At 48.2% G+C, this 24,849-nt stretch overlaps 1 pseudogene; it reads left to right on the forward strand.

The window, feature by feature from the left end:
• LOC118473252 (uncharacterized) overlaps positions 1-22,854 on the forward strand; it is a 53,167-nt pseudogene extending 30,313 nt beyond the window's left edge.
• The last annotated feature ends 1,995 nt before the right edge of the window (positions 22,855-24,849 follow it).

The raw sequence follows: 24,849 nt of genomic DNA on the forward strand, positions 1-24,849 counted from the left end.
CCTTATGGCTTGTTAAGTTCTTGGCCTCTCTCTTGAAGCCAAGTCCATCCTTAATTGAGGGGTGTCTACCAACCGTATAGGCATCCCTTGCAAATTTTATTTTATCAACTTCATTCTTGCTAGTCTTAAGTTGGGCATTAAGACTAGCCACTTCCTTATTTAATTTGGAAATTAAAACTAGATGTTCACTACAGGCATCAACATCGAAATCCTTACACCTAGTGCAACTCTTAACATGTTCTACACAAGAATTAGATTTATTTGCTACTTCTAACTTAGCATTTAAATCATTGTTAACACCTTGTAAAGTAGAAATGGTTTCATGACAAGTAGATAGTTCATAAGAAAGCATTTCATTTCTTTTTACTTCTAAAGCATATGATTTTTGTGCCTCTACAAATTTATCATGTTCATCATACAATAAATCCTCCTGCTTTTCTAAAAGTATATTCTTTTCATTCAAGGCATCAATTAATTCATTAATTTTGTCTATCTTAGATCTATCTAAGCCCTTGAATAAACATGAATAATCTACTTCATCCTCATCACTAGATTCGTCCTCACTTGAAGAAGCATAGGTAGAGTTGCGAGTACATACCTTCTTCTCTCTTGCCATAAGGCATGTGTGACGCTCGTTGGGGAAGAGGGTTGATTTGTTGAAGGCGGTGGCGGCGAGTCCTTCATTGTCGGAGTCGGACGAGGAGCAATCCGAGTCCCACTCCTTTCCTAGATGCGCCTCGCCCTTTGCCTTCTTGTATTGCTTCTTCTTTTCTCTTTTGTTCCCCTTTTCCTGGTCACTTTCATTATCGGGACAGTTAGCGATAAAATGACCAAGCTTACCGCATTTGAAGCATGAGCGCTTCTCCTTGGTCTTGGTCTTGCTTGGCTGCCCCTTGCGACCATTTAGCGCCGTCTTGAATCTCTTGATGATGAGAGCCATCTCTTCATCGTTGAGTCCGGCCGCCTCAATTTGTGCCACCTTGCTAGGTAGCGCCTCCTTGCTTCGTGTTGCCTTGAGAGCGAGAGGTTGCGGTTCGTTGATCGGACCATTCAAGGCGTCGTCCACATATCTCGCCTCCTTGATCATCATTCGCCCGCTAACAAATTTCCCAAGAACTTCTTCGGGCGACATCTTGGTGTACCTGGGATTTTCACGTATATTGTTCACCAAGTGAGGATCAAGAACGGTAAATGACCTTAGCATTAGGCGGACGACGTCGTGGTCCGTCCATCGCGTGCTCCCGTAGCTTCTTATCTTGTTGATAAGGGTCTTGAGCCGATTGTATGTTTGCGTTGGCTCCTCGCCCCTTATCATTGCGAACCGTCCAAGCTCGCCTTCCACCAACTCCATCTTGGTGAGTAAGGTGACGTCGTTCCCCTCATGAGAAATCTTGAGGGTGTCCCAGATTTGCTTGGCGTTATCCAAGCCGCTCACCTTATGGTATTCATTCCTGCACAAGGAAGCTAGAAGAACAGTAGTAGCTTGTGCATTCTTATGAATTTGTTCATTAATGAACATGGGACTATCCGAACTATCAAAATGCATTCCACTCTCTACAATCTCCCATATACTAGGATGGAGAGAGAATAGGTGACTACGCATTTTGTGGCTCCAAAATCCGTAGTCTTCTCCATCAAAGTGTGGCGGCTTGCCGAGTGGAATGGAGAGCAAATGAGAATGTGAACTTTGCGGAATACGAGAGTAATCAAAAGAAAAGTTCGAATTAACCGGTTTTCTTTGTTTGTCGTAGTCGTTGTGGTCCTCGTCCTTTTGGGAAGAAGTAGACTCGTCGCTGTCGTAGTAGACGATCTCCTTGATGCGCCTGGTCTTCTTCTTCTTCCCTTCCTTCCGTCTTTGGCCCGAGCCGGAGTCGGTAGGCTTATCATCCTTTGGCTCGTTGACGAAGGATTCCTTCTCTCTGTCGTTGATCACTATACCCTTCCCCTTAGGATCCATCTCTTCGGGCGGTTAGTCCCTTTGTGAAGAGAACGGCTCTGATACCAATTGAGAGCACCTAGAGGGGGGGGGGGGTGAATAGGTGATCCTGTAAAAACTTCAAACTTATAGCCACAAAACTTGATTAGGTGTTAGCACGATTATTGCCAAGTGGCTAAGGTGAAGTCTCAACAATCTCAACAAAACACAGTACCACAAGAGAATCAAGCACAGAGTGACACAGTGATTTTATCCCGTGGTTCGGCCAAGACCAACGCTTGCCTACTCCACGTTGTGGCGTCCCAACGGACGAGGGTTGCAATCAACCCCTCTCAAGCGGTCCACAGACCCACTTGAATACCACGGTGTTTTGTTTTCCTTTCACTATCCCGTTTGCAAGGAATCTCCACAAATTGGAGTCTCTTGCCCTTACAAGTATATGATCACAAATGAAACACAGAGTAAGGGAGGGAAGCAACACACACAAATCCACAGCAAAAGCGCACACACACGGCCAAGAATCAAGCTCACAAGACTATCTCAGAGTTCTCACTTAGAACAGAGCTCGAAACACTTAGAAACACAAACGAATGCGCAGAGACTTAGTGTGGATGATCAAGAATGCTCAAAGGTTGCTTGTGTATCTCCTCCATGCGCCTAGGGGCTCCTTTTATAGCCCCAAGGCAGCTAGGAGCCGTTGAGAGCAAATCAGGAAGGCCATCCTTGCCTTCTGTCGTCGGGGGCACCGGACAGTCCGGTGCACACCGGACACTGTCCGGTGCCCGATTTGTTTCCTTAAACGGCGAAGACGACCGTTGCAGACCGTTGGCAGATCTGGCGCTGTTGGCGCACCGGACATGTCCGGTGCACACCGGACAGTCCGGTGCCGTCTTCCGACCGTTGGCTCGGCCACGTGTCCCGCGCGGATTGCGCGGCCGACCGTTGGCCCTGGCCGACCGTTGGCTCACCGGACAGTCCGGTGCACACCGGACAGTCCGGTGAATTTTAGCCGTACGCCGCCGGCCAATTTCCCGAGAGCGGCCAGTTCGAGTCGCGCCAGCCTGGCGCACCGGACACTGTCCGGTGCACACCGGACAGTCCGGTGCTCCAGACCGAGCTGGGTCTTGGCAGCACACAGCCAAGTCCCTTCTCCTTTTCTCTATTCTTCTTCTTTCTGTTTCTAACACTTAGACAAATATATTAGTACTTAAAACCAATGTACTAAGGCTTAGAAACATACCTTTACTTCATGATTTTCACCTTGTTCATCCATGTACATAAATTCCCAATTAAGCACATGTGTTGGTACTCAATCACCAAAATACATAGAAATGGCCCAAGGGCACATTTCCCTTTCAACTTCTTCAACTGAGACACATGAAAGACATCATGCACAGCAGACAAATTCTCGGGCAAACTGAGCTGATAGGCCACTTCTCCACGTCTTGCAAGAATCTGATACGGACCAATGTAACGGGGTGCTAGCTTGCCTTTCACTCCGAATCTTCTGACTCCTCTGATCGGTGACACTTTCAGATAAACAAAGTCTCCGACTTCGAAACTCAGCTCTCTTCTTCTTGTGTCTGCATAGCTTCGCTGTCTTGATTGCACTATCTTCAGATTCTCTCGGACCATCTTGATGTTCTCTTCGGCTTCAAGCAAAATGTCTGGCCCAAACACTTGCTTTTCTCCAGGCTGATCCCATTGCAATGGAGTTCTACAACTCCTTCCATAAAGCGCCTGAAATGGTGACATCTTCAAACTGGCCTGGTAACTGTTGTTATAGGAAAACTCTGCATAAGGCAATCTCTTGTCCCATCCGGACTGATCTTGCAACGCACAGGCTCTCAACATGTCTTCAAGAATTTGATTGGTCCTTTCGGTCTGGCCATATGTCTGCGGATGATAAGCTGAACTGAAATTCAGATGCGTGCCCAAAGCTTCATGCAACTGCTGCCAGAAATGAGAGGTGAACTGCGTTCCTCTGTCTGACACTATCTTCTTTGGCACACCATGAAGACAAACGATCCGAGACATATACAATTCTGCTAATACTGCACTGCTGTAGTTGGTCTTGACAGGTATGAAGTGGGCTGACTTGGTCAAGCGGTCCACCACTACCCAAATGGAATCGGAGCCGGCTCGAGTGCGAGGCAATCCGACTATGAAATCCATACCGATTTCATCCCATTTCCACTGAGGGATCTGCAACGGTTGCAACAATCCAGCAGGTCTCTGGTGCTCTGCCTTAATTCTTCGGCAACTATCGCACATAGCCACATGCTCTGCGATTTCCCTCTTCATTCCGTACCACCAGAATTTCTTCTTCAGATCCTGATACATCTTCTCACTGCCAGGGTGAATCGAATAAGCTGTCTCATGAGCTTCCTTGAGAATCAACTCCCGAATGGACTGGACATTGGGAACACATAAGCGGTCTTTGAACCATATCACGCCTTCTGCATCTTCTCGAAAATCTTTGCCTTTGCCTTCTAGAATCAGTCGCCGGATCTCACTGATTTTCTCATCATTCTTCTGCGCTTCTTTGATTTCGCGCTCTAAGGTAGGTTCCAACTCGACTGTGACTCCTCGCGAATTGTTCAGAAATCCGAGACTCAACCTGTCAAACTCTTTGGCCAACTCATAAGGCATCGGACGAGCGACCATCAGATTGACTTGACTCTTTCTGCTCAAAGCATCTGCCACTACGTTTGCTTTGCCTGGATGGTAATGAATCTCCAACTCATAGTCTTTGATCAACTCTAACCATCTTCGTTGCCTCATGTTCAACTCTGACTGAGTGAATATGTACTTCAGACTCTTGTGATCTGTGTAAACATCGCATTTCTGTCCATACAAATAGTGCCTCCATGACTTCAGTGCGTGAACCACTACTACCAACTCTAGATCATGGATTGGGTAGTTCCTCTCATGAACCTTCAACTGTCGGGACGAGCAAGCCACAACTCTTCCCTCTTGCATCAACACACATCCCAAACCCGTGTAACAAGCATCACAATACACCGAGAAGGGCTTGTGCACATCAGGCAAGACTAGGACAGGCGCTGTAGTCAACTTCTCTTTCAGCGCTTCAAAGGCCTCTTGGCATTTCTGGGTCCACTTGAACTCAACTTTGTTGCCTAGCAACGCTGTCATTGGTTTCGCAATCTTCGAAAATCCTTCAATGAATCGTCGATAATATCCGGCCATTCCAATGAAACTCTTGATTCCTCTAGCATCTGTTGGCGCTTTCCAGTTCAAAATGTCTGCCACTTTCTTCGGATCCACAGCCAATCCTTCTTTGTTGATTATGTGACCCAAGAACAGGACTTCACTGATCCAGAACTCACACTTGCTCAACTTTGCATACAACTGGTGCTCTCGCAATCCCTGCAATACCATCCTCAAATGTTCTGCATGTTCTTCTTCGCTTTGAGAATAGACCAGAATGTCATCAATGAATACCACCACAAACTTATCAAGGTACTCCATGAATACACTGTTCATCAAGTTCATAAAGAACGCTGGCGCATTGGTCAAACCAAAAGACATCACTGTGAACTCATACAAACCATACTTGGAAATGAATGCCGTCTTCGGAATGTCCGAAGGTCGGATCCTGAGCTGATGATAACCTGACCTCAGATCAATCTTGGAGAACACACTGGCTCCTCTCAACTGGTCGAACAGATCTTCTATTCTGGGCAAGGGATACTTGTTCTTGATCGTGACCTCATTCAAAGCTCGATAATCGATACACATCCTCTTGGTGCCATCTTTCTTCTCCACAAATAGGACAGGGGCGGCCCAAGGCAAGGTGCTTGGCCGAATGTAACCTTTCTCTGACAGCTCATCAATTTGCTTCTTAAGCTCAACCAACTCTGGTCCAGATATTCTGTAAGCTCTCTTGAAGATAGGGGCGGTTCCAGGAAGAAGCTCTATGGCAAACTCAACTTTCCGCTCTGGTGGCATACCCGGTAAGTCCTTTGGAAACACATCTGGGAACTCGGACACAACCTTGATACTCTCAATTGGGTCTGCTTCACTGCTATCAACGGCCATCTGATAACAACTTCCTTTCTTTGGCTCAGGCGGGACTAACTCGGTCACCACTTCCTCTCCTAGTGGGGACACCAACTTGATGGTCCTCTTATCACAACTGATAACTGCCTGATACTTATCTAGCCAATTCATCCCTAGGATGATATCTATTCCCTGAGTACCCATTACTATAAGGTTGGCGGGAAACGCTATCCCCCTTATTTCCACACTTATATTCAAACAAATGCTATCGGCTCGAATTCTACCACCGGCTGAGTCGATTTGAATGGGGGTTGACATGGTAGTAATTGGAAGATTATGTGCTTCTATCCATGATGCAGTAATGAAAGAATGTGTTGCTCCAGTATCAAATAACACTTCTGCAATATGGGAGTCGACTGGGAACATACCTACTATCATGCCGGGGGTCTCCTGAACTGCTGAGAGCACCTAGAGGGGGGGGGGGGTGAATAGGTGATCCTGAATAACTTCAAAACTTAAGCCACAAAAACTTGTTAAGAGTTAGCACAAGTATGGCCAAGTGGCTAGAGAGGAGTCAAAACACAATAACCACAAGAAATCAATCACAGAGATGACACGGTGGTTATCCCGTGGTTCGGCCAAGTACAAAACTTGCCTACTCCACGTTGTGGCGTCCCAACGGACGAGAGTTGCACTCAACTCCTCTCAAGTGATCCAATGATCAACTTGAATACCACGGTGTTCTTGCTTTTCTTTCTTCAATCCCGTTTGCGAGGAATCTCCACAACTTGGAGCCTCTCGCCCTTACAAAAGATGTTCACAGAAAATCACGGAGTAAGGAAGGGATTAGCAACTCACACAACACAAAGATCACAGCAAATACGCACACACAAGACCCAGACTTGAGCTCAAGAGACTAGCACACTAGAACGGAGCTCAAATCACTAGAATGAAGAACAAGTGCGCAAGATTGATGTGTGAGTGATCAAGAGTGCTCAAGGAATGCTTGGTGTTCTCTTCCATGCGCCTAGGGGTCCCTTTTATAGCCCCAAGGCAGCTAGGAGCCGTTGAGAACACATCTGGAAGGCTATCCTTGCCTTCTGTCGTCGGGCGCACCGGACAGTCCGGTGCACACCGGACACTGTCCGGTGCCCGATTTCTTTCCTTAACAGGCGCAGCCGACCGTTGGCGACCGTTGCAGATCTGGCGCACCGGACAGTCCGGTGCACACCGGACAGTCCGGTGCTTCCTTCCGACCGTTGGCTCGGCCACGTGTCGCGCGCCGATCGCGCGGCCGACCGTTGGCCCGGCCGACCGTTGGCTCACCGGACAGTCCGGTGCACACCGGACAGTCCGGTGAATTTTAGCCGAAGTCGCCGGAGAAAAACCCGAGAGCGGCCTCTTCGGCCGAGGCAGCCTGGCGCACCGGACACTGTCCGGTGCACCACCGGACACTGTCCGGTGCACCACCGGACAGTCCGGTGCCCCAGACCGAAACAGCCCCTTGGCTGTACACAGCCAAGTCTTCTCTTCTCTTCTTCTTTCTGTTTCTAACACTTAGACAAGATATTAGTACACAAAACCAATGTACTAAGGCTTAGAAACATACCTTTACTTGTGATTTTCACTTTGTTCAACCATGGGCATATTCTCACATTTAAGCACTTGTGTTTGCACTCAATCACCAAAATACTTAGAAATGGCCCAAGGGCACATTTCCCTTTCAATCTCCCCCTTTTTGGTGATTTATGCCAACACAACATAAAGCAAATAGAACAAGTGCAAAATCACTTCAAATAAAAACTCAAATTGGTTTTGATTCAATTTTGGCATATATGGATCATCCTTTGCCACCACTTGGTTTGTTTTTGCAAATCAAACTCAAATCTCTATTTCTATGTCAACCACACATGTTGAGGCATAAAGAGAGTCATTCCAAACGAGATTGACCAAAGATTTCAAAAACTCCCCCTAAATCCCATAATCAATACTTCTCCCCACAAGAAGCCAACTTTTCACAAAAGAGACAATAAGAGAGTTTTGACAAAACAAAAGCTCTACTCTACTATTTTCAAAATCTCTCAAGTGGTAGCTGATCCATTTATCACTTTGGCCTTTATTTTCTCCCCCTTTGGCATCAAGCACCAAAACGGGATCAATCTTGGCTCTATAACCCCATTGCCTCACCAAAATCTTCAATTAAGAGCAAATGGCAATAAGAGTTCATGAGATGGACTTGGAATAAGTTACCCTCTCATCAGAGTGCAGTGGAAGTCTTTCATGGTCCAAGTCCACCTTTTCCCTTTCAAGCCTCCTTTGAGACTAAATCATCAAACTCAAACACATGGTTAGTCTCAAAGGGTCAAGTTGTAACACATCTCCCCCTAAACATGTGCAACACTTTGCAACGGACTTGTGAGGTCCAGGGAGTGTTTGTACAACTTGAGCACCATAATAAGCAACAAATGCAGTGGAAGCATAAATACATGTATGCTACAATTCAATCCAGGTTCCGCGAATCTAAGACATTTAGCTCACTACGCAACCTGCAAAAGGTCTTCTCATCTAGAGGCTTAGTGAAGATATCGGCTAGCTGGTTCTCGGTGCTAACATGAAACACTTCGATATCTCCCTTTTGCTGGTGGTCTCTCAAAAAGTGATGCCGGATGTCTATGTGCTTTGTGCGGCTGTGCTCAACAGGATTCTCCGCCATGCGGATAGCACTCTCATTATCACATAGGAGTGGGACTTTGCTCAGATTGTAGCCAAAGTCCCTGAGGGTTTGCCTCATCCAAAGTAGTTGCGCGCAACACTGTCCTGCGGCAACATACTCGGCCTCAGCGGTGGATAGGGCAACGGATGTTTGTTTCTTAGAGTTCCATGACACCAGGGACCTTCCTAAGAATTGGCACGTCCCCGATGTACTCTTCCTATCGACCTTACATCCAGCATAGTCGGAGTCTGAGTATCCAACCAAGTCAAAGGTAGACCCCTTTGGATACCAGAGCCCGAAGCAAGGCGTAGCAACTAAATATCTAAGGATTCGCTTTACCGCCACTAAGTGACATTCCTTAGGATCGGATTGAAATCTAGCACACATGCATACGCTAAGCATAATATCCGGTCTACTAGCACATAAGTAAAGTAATGACCCTATCATTGACCGGTATGCTTTTTGATCAACGGACTTACCTCCTTTGTTGAGGTCGGTGTGTCCGTCGGTTCCCATCGGCGTCTTTGCGGGCTTGGCGTCCTTCATCCCAAACCGCTTTAGCAGATCTTGCGTGTACTTTGTTTGGGAGATGAAGGTTCCGTCCTTGAGTTGCTTCACTTGAAACCCAAGGAAGTAGTTCAACTCGCCCATCATCGACATCTCGAATTTCTGCGTCATCACCCTGCTAAACTCTTCACAAGACTTTTGGTTAGTAGAACCAAATATTATGTCATCGACATAAATTTGGCATACAAACAAATCACCATCACATGTCTTAGTGAAAAGAGTTGGATCGGCTTTCCCAACCTTGAAAGCATTAGCAATTAAGAAATCTCTAAGGCATTCATACCATGCTCTTGGGGCTTGCTTAAGTCCATAGAGCGCCTTAGAGAGCTTACACACGTGGTCGGGGTACCGTTCATCCTCGAAGCCAGGGGGTTGCTCTACGTACACCTCCTCCTTGATTGGCCCGTTGAGGAAAGCGCTCTTCACATCCATTTGGAACAACCTGAAAGAATGGTGAGCGGCATATGCTAGCAAGATTCGAATTGACTCTAGCCTAGCCACAGGAGCAAAAGTCTCCTCGAAATCCAAACCTGCGACTTGGGCATACCCTTTTGCCACAAGTCGAGCCTTGTTCCTCGTCACCACCCCGTGCTCGTCCTGTTTGTTGCGGAACACCCACTTGGTTCCCACAACATTTTGCTTCGGACGAGGCACCAGTGTCCAAACTTCATTGCGCTTGAAGTTGTTTAGCTCCTCCTGCATGGCCAATACCCAATCCGGATCTAGCAAGGCCTCCTCTACCCTGAAAGGCTCAATAGAAGAGACAAAAGAGTAATGCTCACAAAAATTAACTAATCTAGATCGAGTAGTTACTCCCTTGCTAATATCACCCAGAATTTGGTCGACGGGATGATCCCTTTGAATCATCGCTCGAACTTGGGTTGGAGGTGCCGGTTGCGCTTCTTCCTCCATCACATGATCATCTTGTGCTCCCCCTTGATCACACGCCTCCTGTTGATAAACCTGTTCATCGTCTTGAGTTGGGGGTAGCACCATGGTCGAGGAAGAAGGTTGATCTCGTTCATCTTGTTCCTGTGGCCGTACTTCTCCAATCGCCATGGTTCGTATAGCGGCCGTCGGAACATCTTCTTCATCTACATCATCACAATCAACAACTTGCTCTCTTGGAGAGCCATTAGTCTCATCAAATACAACGTCGCTAGAGACTTCAACCAAACCCGATGATTTGTTGAAGACTCTATACGCCTTTGTATTTGAGTCATAACCTAATAAAAACCCTTCTACGACTTTGGGAGCAAACTTAGAATTTCTACCCTTCTTCACTAGAATGTAGCATTTACTCCCAAATACACGAAAGTACGATACATTGGGTTTGTTACCGGTTAGTAGCTCATACGACGTCTTCTTGAGGAGGCGATGAAGGTAGACCCTGTTGATGGCGTGGCAAGCCGTGTTCACGGCTTCCGTCCAAAAGCACTCGGGGGTCTTGAACTCTCCTAGCATCGTCCTCGCCATATCGATGAGCGTCCTGTTCTTCCTCTCTACCACACCATTTTGCTGTGGTGTGTAGGGAGCGGAGAACTCGTGCTTGATCCCTTCTTCTTCAAGGAATTCCTCCACTTGAAGATTCTTGAACTCGGACCCGTTGTCGCTCCTTATCTTCTTCACTTTGAGCTCAAACTCATTTTGAGCTCTCCTGAGGAAGCGCTTGAGGGTCCCTTGGGTTTCAGACTTATCCTGCAAAAAGAACACCCAAGTGAAGCGGGAAAAGTCATCAACAATAACCAGACCATACTTACTTCCTCCTATGCTCAGATAGGCGACGGGTCCGAAGAGATCCATATGCAACAGCTCCAGAGGTCTTGAAGTGGTCATCACATTCTTGCTGTGATGCGCTCCTCCCACCTGTTTACCTGCTTGACAAGCTGCACAAGGTCTATCTTTTTCGAATTGTACGTTAGTCAACCCTATCACGTGTTCTCCCTTTAGAAGCTTGTGAAGGTTCTTCATCCCCACATGTGCTAAGCGGCGATGCCACAGCCAGCCCATGCTAGTCTTAGCTATTAAGCATGCATCTAGACCAGCCTCTTCTTTTGCAAAATCAACTAAATAAAGTTTGCCGTCTAATACACCCTTAAAAGCTAGTGAACCATCACTTCTTCTAAAGACAGACACATCTACATTTGTAAATAGACAGTTGTACCCCATGTTGCATAATTGACTAACTGATAGCAAATTGTATCCCAAAGACTCAACTAAAAACACATTAGAAATTGAGTGCTCATTAGAAATTGCAATTTTACCTAACCCTTTTACCTTGCCTTGATTCCCATCACCGAATATAATAGAATCTTGGGAATCCTTATTTTTGACGTAGGAGGTGAACATCTTCTTCTCCCCCGTCATATGGTTTGTGCATCCGCTGTCGATAATCCAGCTTGAACCCCCGGATGCATAAACCTGCAAGGCAAATTTAGGCTTGGGTCTTAGGTACCCAACTCATGTTGGGTCCTACAAGGTTAGCACATATATTCTTAGGGACCCAAATGCAAGTTTTATCTCCCTTGCATCTTGCCCCTAACTTCCTAGCAATTACCTTCTTGCCCTTTCTACAAATAGCAAAGGGAGCATTGCAAGTATAATAAATGGTAGAAGGTTCATTTGCTACTTTCCTAGGAGCATGAATAACATTCTTTTTAGGAACTACATTTTTCCTAGTAACATTTCTATCATGCACATAAGAAGAACTAGGAGCAAACATGGCATGAGAATCATAAACATATGAGTCAAAAGCATCATAACTTCTATTTGCATTTCTAGTATGTCTTCTATCATGATACAAAAAAGCATGGTTCTTTTTAGTGCTACTAGCCATAGGAGCCTTCCCTTTCTCCTTGGCGGAGATAGGAGCCTTTTGGCTTGTCAAGTTCTTGACTTCTCTCTTGAAGCCAAGCCCATCCTTAATTGAGGGGTGTCTACCAACCGTGTAGGCATCCCTAGCAAATTTTAGTTTATCAAAATTACTCTTGCTAGTCTTAAGTTGAGCATTAAGACTAGCTAATTCATCATTCAATTTTGAAATAGAAACTAAGTGTTCGCTACAAGCATTAATATCAATATCCTTACACCTAGTGCAAACTTCAACATATTCAACACAAGAGTTGGATTTATTTGCTTCTACTAGTTTAGCATTTAAATCATCATTTATGCTTTTTAAGTTAGAAATAGAATCATGGCATGTTGACACTTCACAAGCAAGCATTTCATTCCTCTTAATTTCTAATGCAAGGGATTTTTGAGCCTCTACAAACTTATCATGTTCTTCATACAACAAATCCTCTTGCTTTTCTACAAGTATGTTCTTATCATTCAAGGCATCAATTAATTCATTAATTTTGTCTATCTTAGATCTATCTAAGCCCTTGAATAAACATGAATAATCTACTTCATCCTCACTAGATTCATCATCACTAGAAGAATCATAAGTATTAGCATTACGAGTGGTTACCTTCTTTTCCCTTGCCATGAGGCAAGTGTGATGCTCGTTGGGGAAGAGGGATGACTTGTTGAAGGCGGTGGCGGCGAGTCCTTCGTTGTCGGAGTCGGACGAGGAGCAATCCGAATCCCACTCCTTTCCAATATGAGCCTCGCCCTTTGCCTTCTTGTAATTCTTCTTCTTTTCCCATTTTCCACTCTTCTTTTCCTGGTCACTATCATTATCGGGACAATTAGCGATAAAGTGACCAATCTTACCACACTTGAAGCATGAGCGCTTCCCCTTCGTCTTGGTCTTGTTGGGATGCTCCTTGCGACCCCTTAACGCCGTCTTGAAGCGCTTAATGATGAGAGCCATTTCTTCATCATTAAGCCCGGCCGCCTCAATTTGCGCCACCTTGCTTGGTAGTGCCTCCTTGCTTCTCGATGCCTTGAGAGCAATGGGTTGAGGCTCGTGGATTGGACCGTTCAACGCGTCATCGACGTACCTTGCCTCCTTGATCATCATTCGCCCGCTCACGAATTTTCCAAGTACTTCCTCGGGCGTCATCATCGTGTACCTGGGATTCTCACGAATATTGTTCACGAGATGAGGATCAAGAACGGTAAAGGACCTGAGTAGTAGGCGGACGACGTCGTGGTCCGTCCAACGCGTGCTTCCGTAGCTCCTTATTTTGTTGATAAGGGTCTTGAGCCGGTTGTAAGTTTGAGTTGGCTCCTCTCCCCTTATCATGGCGAATCGTCCAAGCTCGCCCTCCACCAACTCCATCTTGGTGAGCATGGTGATGTCGTTCCCCTCGTGAGAGATCTTGAGGGTGTCCCATATCTGCTTGGCATTGTCCAAGCCGCTCACCTTATTGTACTCTTCCCTGCACAAAGATGCTAAGAGAACAGTAGTAGCTTGTGCATTTCTATGAATTTGTTCATTTATAAGCATAGGACTATCCGAGCTATCAAATTTCATTCCATTCTCCACAATCTCCCATATGCTTGGATGGAGAGAGAATAAGTGACTACACATTTTGTGACTCCAAAATCCGTAGTCCTCCCCATCAAAGTGTGGGGGTTTGCCAAGAGGAATGGAAAGCAAATGCGAATTCGAACTATGTTGAATACGAGAATAATCAAATGAAAAGTTCGAATTGACCGTCTTTTTGTAGTCGTTGTCACCATCCTTTTGGGAAGAAGTAGATTCATCACTATCGTCGTAGTAGATGATCTCCTTGATGCACCTTGTCTTCTTCTTCTTCCCATCTTTGCGCCTGTGGCCCGAGCCTGAGTCGTTGGACTTGTCATCCCTTGGCTCGTTGACGAAGGACTCCTTCTCCTTGTCGTTGATCACAATTCCCTTCCCCTTAGGATCCATCTCTTCGGGCGGTTAGTCCCTTTCTTGAAGAGAACGGCTCCGATACCAATTGAGAGCACCTAGAGGGGGGGGGGGTGAATAGGTGATCCTGAATAACTTCAAAACTTAAGCCACAAAAACTTGTTAAGAGTTAGCACAAGTATGGCCAAGTGGCTAGAGAGGAGTCAAAACACAATAACCACAAGAAATCAATCACAGAGATGACACGGTGGTTATCCCGTGGTTCGGCCAAGTACAAAACTTGCCTACTCCACGTTGTGGCGTCCCAACGGACGAGAGTTGCACTCAACTCATCTCAAGTGATCCAATGATCAACTTGAATACCACGGTGTTCTTGCTTTTCTTTCTTCAATCCCGTTTGCGAGGAATCTCCACAACTTGGAGCCTCTCGCCCTTACAAAAGATGTTCACAGAAAATCACGGAGTAAGGAAGGGATTAGCAACTCACACAACACAAAGATCACAGCAAATACGCACACACAAGACCCAGACTTGAGCTCAAGAGACTAGCACACTAGAACGGAGCTCAAATCACTAGAATGAAGAACAAGTGCGCAAGATTGATGTGCGAGTGATCAAGAGTGCTCAAGGAATGCTTGGTGTTCTCTTCCATGCGCCTAGGGGTCCCTTTTATAGCCCCAAGGCAGCTAGGAGCCGTTGAGAACACATCTGGAAGGCTATCCTTGCCTTCTGTCGTCGGGCGCACCGGACAGTCCGGTGCACACCGGACACTGTCCGGTGCCCGATTTCTTTCCTTAACAGGCGCAGCCGACCGTTGGCGACCGTTGCAGATCTGGCGCACCGGACAGTCCGGTGCACACCGGACAGTCCGGTGCTTCCTTCCGACCGTTGGCTCGGCCACGTGTCGCGCGCCGATCGCGCGGCCGACCGTTGGCCCGGCCGACCGTTGGCTCACCGGACAGTCCGGTGCACACCGGACAGTCCGGTGAATTTTAGCCGAAGTCGCCGGAGAAAAACCCGAGAGCGGCCTCTTCGGCCGAGGCAGCCTGGCGCACCGGACACTGTCCGGTGCACCACCGGACACTGTCCGGTGCACCACCGGACAGTCCGGTGCCCCAGACCGAAACAGCCCCTTGGCTGTACACAGCCAAGTCTTCTCTTCTCTTCTTCTTTCTGTTTCTAACACTTAGACAAGATATTAGTACACAAAACCAATGTACTAAGGCTTAGAAACATACCTTTACTTGTGATTTTCACTTTGTTCAACCATGGGCATATTCTCACATTTAAGCACTTGTGTTTGCACTCAATCACCAAAATACTTAGAAATGGCCCAAGGGCACATTTCCCTTTCAACTGCTTCAGCCTCCAAGTGGTTCAGCCTTCCATGATTATAGCGCGGCTGAGAGCGATTGCCTGCTCCAGACTGAGGCACATTCTGCTTTGCTGGGGCATTGGGGCCTGACTGCTGCTGGGCTGCCTTCTTCGGACATTGCATCACCCAGTGGCCTTGCTCTCCACAGTGGAAACATGCTCTGTTTCCAACCTGAGCTGGTGCTGCCTGACTGTTCTGCTGGTTTGCTGGGGCAGGAAGGCGAGGTGCCTGCTGATTCTGCCCCTGAAACTGACCTCCTGACTGATTGCTCTGACGGTTCTGGTACTGATGCTGAGGATACTGCCTTTGGAACTGCTGATTCTGTTGAGGTGGACGCTGGTTCTGCCTAAACTGCTGAGGTTGATTGCCTGAGAAACGAGGACGACTGCTGCTTCCAGGCTGGGGTCCACTAATCTTGCGCTTACGATCTTCCATCTCCTTACGCTTCCTTTCTGTCATGATTGCTCTGTCAATCAGGTGCTGGAATGTCGGGAAGGTGTGATTCATCAGCTGATACTGAAGAGGGTCAACCAAGCCTCTCAGGAAACGGTACTGTCGCTTGGCGTCGGTGTTGACATCTTCAGGAGCATAGCGAGACAATTGCAGAAACTTGTCCCGGTACTCACTGACAGACGATGGCCCTTGCTTGAGGGCCAGAAACTCCTCCTTCTTCACTGTCATCAGACCTGCGGGAACATGGTACTAACGAAAGCTACCTCTGAACTCTTCCCAAGTGATGGCGTCAGGGTGGGCATGGGTGGCGAGGTAAGACTCCCACCATGATTGGGCTGCTCCTCTCAACAGACGGGGACCATACAGGACTTTCTCCCTGTCATCGCACTGAGCAGTATGCAACTCCCGCTCCACAGTGCGCAGCCAGTCTTCAGCATCCATGGGGTCAGAAGAGTGAGCGAACGTTGGTGGATGACCTCTCATGAATTCAGCACGCTTGTCTCTAGGCATTTGAGGCATCTGAGGTTGAGGTGGAGCCTGCTGCTGCTGCTGAATGGCGGCCAAAGTCTGACCGATGGCGTGAACTGCCTGAGTCTGCATCAGAAACATCTGCTCGATCGACATCGGGGGCGGGGGCGGCAGATGCTGCTGCTGGGGCACCTCCTCCTGTTGAGCGGCTCGCTTTTGCTGAGCACGCCTTCCTCCTCTGCGCCTGTTCTCTGACATCTGCAGAATGCAACCACACATCAGAACTGATCTGGCAAATCTTGCAGCATAAGAAAAGAGTATGGAATTCTTCAACAGCACTGAACAGATGAGCATCTTCACTGATCTCCAACACAGACCACACAGCTTCTCAGATAAAGAGGAGAGTGGAATAAAAGGTTTCCCAACTATATAACTAACTCCATTAACATAATAGGCAAACCAAAATGCAGGGGATACCCACACTCTGGTGACAGTCATTACAAAGATCCAAACCAAACATAGTTCATCATGACAAACATAAATGCACAGGATGTAGCAAACTACCCTGTCTAACTAAGACTAACTAAGAGCGAGACTAATGCTAAGACTGAAGCTTCTATGTATATATTTCGTATTAATTACAAGATCCAACTCTAACGAGCTATGGTTCTAGATTTATCTTGGTCTTGCAGTCGGGATTACCATAAGACTGGTGTCCACGCTGAGGTGAGCGGTACGGGTGCTGAGTCCCGACGGGAGCGGGGGAACCACCATCCAGGTGACGACATTCCGCGCGCTCAGCCCGCAGCAGGGCGATCTCAGCACGAGCCCTACTCAGCTCGTCTAATGCATGGTCCAGCTCCGTGTTTAGCACGGCGGCTAGGTTGACTGTGCTGCTCAACCTAGGATTGCCCTCACCGACAGGTGAAACAATCACGCCTCCTGTGCTGCCAGATGGACGGCGGGGGTAATACTTCAGGTCAAGACCATCAGCTGCCCCACCGAAAACCGAGCAGTAGTGCGAAAGCGCACGCCGTGCAGCATCTTGCATGGCTGCCTCAGCTGAGTCCCGTTCAGAGATAGAATAGTGCTCTAAGCAGGCCTCTGCACCCTAGAGACTGTTCTCCGGGCAGCGCACCAAACAGGTTGCCTCCCAGCGGTCCGGGTAGACCCCGCGACTGTGCTGGTAGACCACACAGCGATACTCGACGGACCAAGTATGCCGGTTAAATGCCCGACGTAGCAGGGTGTCGAGCGCATCGTGGAAGTGACACCCGCGAGCAGCGTCGCGAGTGATGGGTCGAGCAATCCATCCTTCCGGCTCAAGGTTAGCAGAGAAGTCGGTGTCGTGGCTCGAGCTGTCGTCGCCATCTCCGTCGTCTGGGTCTCCTCCAGCGGCTACTCCAGAAGCTGGGGCGCCCAGTGGTGGTGCAGGGGGCGGCTCCAGAGGAAGCACAGGGGAGCAGCTCCTCACAGACTCTATCTCCTGGTGGAGCGAGAAAGAAGAGCCCTGCTGCTCCTGTCGTCGACGCTCCTGCTCCTCACGCAGGCGGTGGTGCAGTCTCTCCAAGTGGCTGGACTGTCCGGCCACGGGACGGCGAAGCGGACGCTCAGCAAGGCGAGAGGGTAAGAAGGGTATGACTGACTTTCGTGCAGTGTGTCTAAGTCGAGCCATCTACAAAAGACATCGCAAGCAAAAGGGTGAGAACAGAATCAATATGACCAGCAAGTAATGAATCATAGGTAAATGAAGGATTAGAATAAAACATGATTTTCAGCAAGGTATAGTATATAGTAGAACATAGGTTCGGTCGGTATGACCAACTTTTGAAGGGATATCAAAGTCAAGGCAGAGACAGAGGTCTATAGTCCTTAGAACGACCATTCTACTCTAGGTTAGCGGTCCTACAGTCAGCACGGCTTTGATACCACTTATGTCACACCCGGTTTTAGAAGGCAAACCGAATGCAAACCATGTACGTGCCAGGATCAGTTATTCACGTACACAGCAGTTACATAACATGGACATCATCACACAGTGCTCAAAATAGTATTAATAAGGGAAATAGTCGATTACATCATACATCTGAGACGTCCATATAGTTCTTGCAATAAATCAAAGTGCGGAAAAGAAACGTAGATAACCGCGGCCTTCATAGGCAGCCGACTGGGGGTTGCCGCTAACCCACACCTAGAACTCGTCGTAGTCTTGGAACTCCTGGAAGTCTCCTTCCACAGCTTCATCTTCGCCTGAGCAGTGGTTGCAATGCTGACAACCTGGGGGTGGGGGGGGTTTGGTGTGTAGAGCAAGGGTGAGTACACATCAACATACTCAGCAAGTATCCTGTTTGGCTGTAGTGGACTAGCTTTATGTGGGGATAAGTCAAGCAGTTGCTTTTAGTTGGTCAGATTATTACTTACTAGTAGAAAAGCCAAGTTTTAGCATTAACCCAAGTTATTAACCCAAACGTACTCCTTTCCGAACGGAAAGAGTACCACTTACCAGCATCATAGCCATAACCAAAACCATCGATCTCACAACCACCTGTACCAAAGTATCTCCGATCAAGTACCACTAATCACTGGAGCTCCCTTGGCCGCTCATAACCGTGAGCACGGCTGATATATCAGTTTTCAAACACTCTGCAGAGGTTGTGCACTTTACCCACAAGCCGTGATTCCCATTCTGCCCGGAGAGAGCTACTCCCCATTGACCACTACCTAGGTGGCCTAGCAGGGCATCACTACGTAGCCTTTACAAAGATTCCCCGGGGCTGTAGCCACCCGTTAGGTTTCCTAAATGCACCGCACTCCTCCCCAAGGGGCGAACCCAAACTTGGCAGAGCGAGCCGCATACACCGAGCCCCATTGACGGCACGACGGCTAAGTGAACTACACCCCGGATCCTCTAATTACTCAGCTAAGGGCATCCCATTCCACCCTTATGGTTGCACTGTTTTCCCGGGCGGTCATCCATAGAACAGGTCCTTACGGAGAGGCACTCGAGAAACCGCTCGAGCCCCCTTGAAGACCACAAGCATACATCATAATAAGAGAAGAGAAAACAGCGTATCATAGATAATCTCATTATGTTCATTGATTAGAGTTTGAGAAATAGCATAAAGCTAAACAGTAATAATCCAACCCAAATAGGTGAACAAGGACATGGTTAACAAAAGCTAGTCAATCCTTAGGCATAAATGTGTAAGGCGGGAGGTGAATTAAATAATGAATAGGACAGAGATAGGTCAAGGGACACTTGCCTCCACCAACCGACTGCTGCTCAGGGGCTTCTCCTGCGAGTTCCTCGGGCTCTTCAACCGGATCATTCTCTATGCGATTGCAAACATACATACATCCACACATTTAATACAAAAGAACAGTACACCATACAATAGAATGCAATAAGTAAACAGACGTTCCACGCGGGTTCGCGAGTACGCTTAAGAGAGAAAGAGTAAAAGACAGTCGAGAAACGATCACGTTACATGATTATAAACTAACCACTCGCTTAATGGAAGGAAATTTAATGTAGACACTATGTTTAGCGTAAAGTAAAGTCATGTTTCATGTCTAATTATTATAAGCAGGTGGAGATAAATAAAAGGATGGTCGCGCGGCGAGACGCGCGACAAAGCTCTCTAAAACAAATTAAGAAGTTAACGACTCGTCGCGCGACCGAGCACGCAGCGAGACACTTCGCCTTGGTTAAGAGGAGACGTTAAGCGTCGCGCGACGAAGCGCACGACGGCATACGTCGGCTAAACTGAGTCCAAAGTGGAACGTCGCGTGAATACACACGCGGCGTTACACCTTAAACAACCTGAAACAAAAATGGATCGTCGCGCGACGAAGCGCACGACGCAACACAAGATAGAATCTGAATTTAGACAAATCCGTCGCGCGGCGAAGCGCGCGACGCAACACGCTAATTAACGAGTAATCACCGCGAGCGCGGGCGAGCGAAGATACGGTCGGGCGAGGCCGGGACGGGGGAACGGGCGGCCGAGCTGGGGCCAGGGCGGTTGAACCGGCCAGGGGGGCGGTTGAACCGGCCAGGGGCCGCACCGGGGACACGCCGGGGGCCGGAGGCCGCGCCGGGGTCGCGCCGGCGAGCAGGGGCCACCGGGGCCGCGCTGCGCGCGAGCTGGGGAGGAGCGGGGGCGGGCGGGCGCCGCCACGGGGCCAGGACGGGCGGACGCCGCCGCGGGGAGGGGCGGGCGGACGAGCGCCGCGCGGGGCCGGGGGAGGGGCCGAGCGCCGCCGCGCGGGACCGGGGAGGGCAGGCGAGCGCCGCGCGGGGCCGGGGGAGGGTCCGAGCGCCGCCGCGCGGGACCGGGGAGGGCGGGCGAGCGCCGCCGCGCGCGGGGGGGGGGGGGGGGGAAAGGGGAGCGCCGCCGACGGGCGAGCAGGGGCGGGCGAGCGCCGCCGGGGAGGGAGGGGGAGGGGCCGAGCGGGGGGGGCCGAGCGGGCGGTCCGAGCGCCGCCGCGGGCGAGCAGGGGCGGGCGAGCGCCGCCGGGGAGGGAGGGGGAGGGGCCGAGCGGGGGGGGCCGAGCGCCGCCGCGGGGAGGGGCCGAGCGGGGGGCCGAGCGGGCGGTCCAAGCGCCGCCGCGGGGAGGGGCCGAGCGGGGGGGCCGAACGCCGCCGAGGGCCAGGGGAGGGCGGGCGCCGCCGCGCGGGGCCGGGCAGGGGCGGGCGGGCGAGCGCCGCCGCGGGGGGAGGGGACGGGGTCGCACGCGGGCAGGGGGAAGAGGGAGGGCGCGCGGGGGGGGGGGGGGGAAGAAGAGGAGGGAGAGGGAGAGAGAGAGGAGAAGGGGAGGGGAGGGGAGCTCACCTCGGGGTCCAAAATCCGGTGATCGCCGTCTCCAAATCCTAGGGCACCACGGGGAGAGAGAGGTGGAAGAAGGAGAGGAGAGGTTGTTTGCGCGGGAGATCCAAATGAGAGGGAGAGAGGGGAGGGGGCGCATGGGGGGGGGGGGGTTTGGGCGCCAGGGGCGCGCAGGACAGGGCGGGCCGGACTAGGTTGGGCCGGGCCACTTCGCGGATCGAAAACCCACGACAAGCGCGGACCACTAAACGGAATTAAATCGCGAATCGAAATCCGGAACGGAACGAGACGAACACTCAACATCAGACAAAGGAATGTGCTTCGGCATGATGCAACACCCATGACACTTAGGTTTTGGTTTATACATGACACGGACACCTGCCGTTATACTGGTTTGAAATTGGGAAGAAGGAGCAAACGGGGAAAGAGAAAAGAGAGTAACGCCCGAATTTGGTGAGAGAAAAGAAGAAAAAATTCTACCCCCAAATTCAGGGCGTTACATTAACGTGTCGGGCCGACCCATAGTCCGACGGGCCTATGCCAGCCGCCCAGCCCATCACGTTTATGTAGCCAAAAAGGCTAAAAATGTGTAAGAATGAGGGTTTAAACCATGGTTGTTGGCTTTAAAAGCTTATCTACATCTGCTTAACCAACATAGCTTTGTTTAAACTTCATGCGGCTACTTACCTACAACCCAGAACACGTGAAAGAGTTTCTGCCGCGGGCGAAACAGTTTGGGGTGCCTCCCACTTATAGATGTCCAAATGGGTCACCCGGCCCGGCCAGGCCCGCTGAGGCACGACACGATTTTGGGTAAACCCGACCCAACCCGGTTTGGCCAGCCCGCGGGCTACGGACCGGTAGGCTATTTATCGTGTCGGGTCGGGCCGTGGTCCGATGAGCCTATGCTAACCTGTCATGTTTAAGTAGCCAAAAAAGGCTAAAAATGTGCAAGAATGGGGGTTTGAACGATGGTTGTTGGCTTTAATAGTCTATCTACACCCACTTAACCAACAAGGCACATATATATTTTTTTGTGTTTTATACTCTATAATCATGTGTAGTATAGATATTTTAAATTTAAAAATAGAAAAACATAAAACTAGGCCATGTCGGGCCATGCCGCGCCTTAGTCCCAGACACGACCCATGGTTGGGCTGGGCCGGCCCGAGCCCGGTAACCACCGTGCTGGGTTACGGGCTTACTGGGCGGCCCGACCCGTTTGGACTTCGTCCCCACTTCGGGCTGTTCGGGCAAGTAGTGTCCGTTGTTGCCTGTTTGTCCCAAGAGAAGGTTGCTGCCAAGCTTGAGTTGTTTAAGAGGACTATTGGTTATTCTGGGTTTGAGGTTTTCACTGCAGTGTCCAAGGCACCAGCTATACTAAAATTTTCTGCCGAGATTCTTCTTCGCAAGATTGGGTTCCTCGTCATCGAGGCTGCACTGGAGCCACGGTACATTGTGCAAAGGCCTGTACTGCTCACATACAGCCTGGAGAAGAGGCTAGTGCCACGGCATTGTGTCATGAAGGTCCTGTGGGAAAAGGGATTGCTCAATAGCAATTCAAACTTTTTCACAGTAATTAAATTAGGTGAGGAAACTTTCAGATCGAAGTTCATCGACTGTCACAAGGACTCTGTTCCTGGCCTTGCATATTCCTATGCTACAACTCGTGCTGGTATTGTGCCCTCTAGAGTTTATTATGTTTAGCATCTCTATTTATGTTGTAGGCACTTGGCAGGCAGACTGGTGGGACTGCAACTTATGCTTATCAGCAGCTATCCACTGTGCAGGCTTTCTCAATTATCTTTCTACGTTGGAACCGCTAAGTGACTCTGACTGCCCATAGTCTAAGTTTAAGTTAAGCTTGTTATTTGTGAAGGAGCTTGATTTTATTTGCGACCTTAATGCGCTGTGTGTGTTAATAATTTCTTTTTCTGCCTAGCACACGGCTGGCTGAAGATTACCCTTTGTTTTTCTCCTGTGAATATGTCTTTTGTTGTGGACCTGCTGGAGGGCAGAACTTATTAGGCTAATATTGTTAAATTCCAATTACCTTTTCATTTCATCTAACCAGTTTATTTATTGGTATGTTTTATTCCAACTGATGTTTTGCCTAGCTCACACTAGCTAAAATGATTTTTTTTCTACTGATGTTTAAATGTTGTACTTCACTGAGGCTGAACTAGTAGTTTTAAGTAGTGGCTGAAAGTGCTAGAGCGAAGAAAACTGTATGAAAAAATATACTTGACCCCCCAACTATAAATGATTGTCTACTTCACCACCTCCTATCTATAAAACCAAGTATTATACCCTTTAAACTATTGAAAATTGTCTAAACAAACCCTTGAGGCGGTTTTGAAGGTGGTTTTACTGATGTGTCATTTTTAGAAGTCTATTTAACCTTCTAACATATCAAGGGTTGATTGCATGACCTTTTCAACTGTAAAATATAATACTATAGCTCTTAAAATATCTAATTATGTCCAAATAATCTCCAGGATCATGTTAGACCGTTTGGACACTATATACCACCACACTAGTACAAGCACACATGCTTGGACACAAACCCATCGCCTACCCCCTAGCCTTATTATTTTAGGCTTGTGTTATCCCAGCATGATCATTCAGAAGGTCATTCAAATAGTATTAGGGTTAGTTTGAGAGTCCAAAAACCGAAGGGGTTTGGAGAGTTAAAATCCCCTCCATAGTCAAAATTGAATGAGGATGAGATTTTAGCCTCTCCAATCCCCTCCGATTTTGTGGCTCCTAAACTAGCCTTTAGAAGTCAAAATTGAATGAGGATGAGATTTTAGCCTCTCCAATCCCCTCCGATTTTGTGGCTCCTAAACTAGCCTTTAGATGTTTTAATGGCTATAATATTATATTTTATATTTGAGAAGGTTATGCAGTCACCCTTGATATGTTATGGGTTATATAGACTATAAAAATAGCACATCAGCAAAACCACCTCTAAAACCGCCTTAGAAATGATTTAGATGATTTTTAATAGTTTGATGGGTAGAATATATGGTTTTACTAGGCCACAATGTTGCCCCAATTTTCTCACCTTTACATTGCACATATACACCATTCCTATATGACAGGTTAAATATACAACTGACAGAGCAATATATTATTGTAGTTTTACATCTTATTATCCGTGTAGGTGTATAAGTCGTTTTCTTCATGCAGGTTGTTTGGGATAAGGATCTAGTTGAGGATTCCCCCTTGCCCTGCTAGTTGCCCTTGGATCCATGCCAATTTTTAGTTCATTTTACTTATAGATAAATCATTTGTTACAAATACTGCCCGATTTGTTCTGAACAATAAAAAAACCTTTTTTTAATGAATGGCCATTTGAGCACTTGGTGATATTTTTTAGGCCTAGGCATTGGAGTACATTGGTCTTGCGCCCACAATGCATTGAGAAGGTCTTGTAGAGGGTGAGAAGTAAGTCTGATCGTTAAGCTTTTTGTTTGTTCAGTTTGTTAGTTGTGCTGTTTTGGATTGACAACCAAGTCGAATTGCTTTGTTTACCCCTCTCTGTCGTGCATGTTATTCGTAGTTATTTTTTCAATGTCCAGAAAAAAACCATCTACCAAGGATAGAATGAATAATGGCATCCGGATGAACAAACAAGTTCATAAAATAAAGCATATAACATCAATCAATTCATCATATAAGTTCATAACTGTCGGTTAG

This window comes from Zea mays, chromosome 1 (assembly GCF_902167145.1).
Source record: "Zea mays cultivar B73 chromosome 1, Zm-B73-REFERENCE-NAM-5.0, whole genome shotgun sequence".
In the NCBI taxonomy this organism is placed as follows: Eukaryota; Viridiplantae; Streptophyta; class Magnoliopsida; order Poales; family Poaceae; genus Zea; species Zea mays.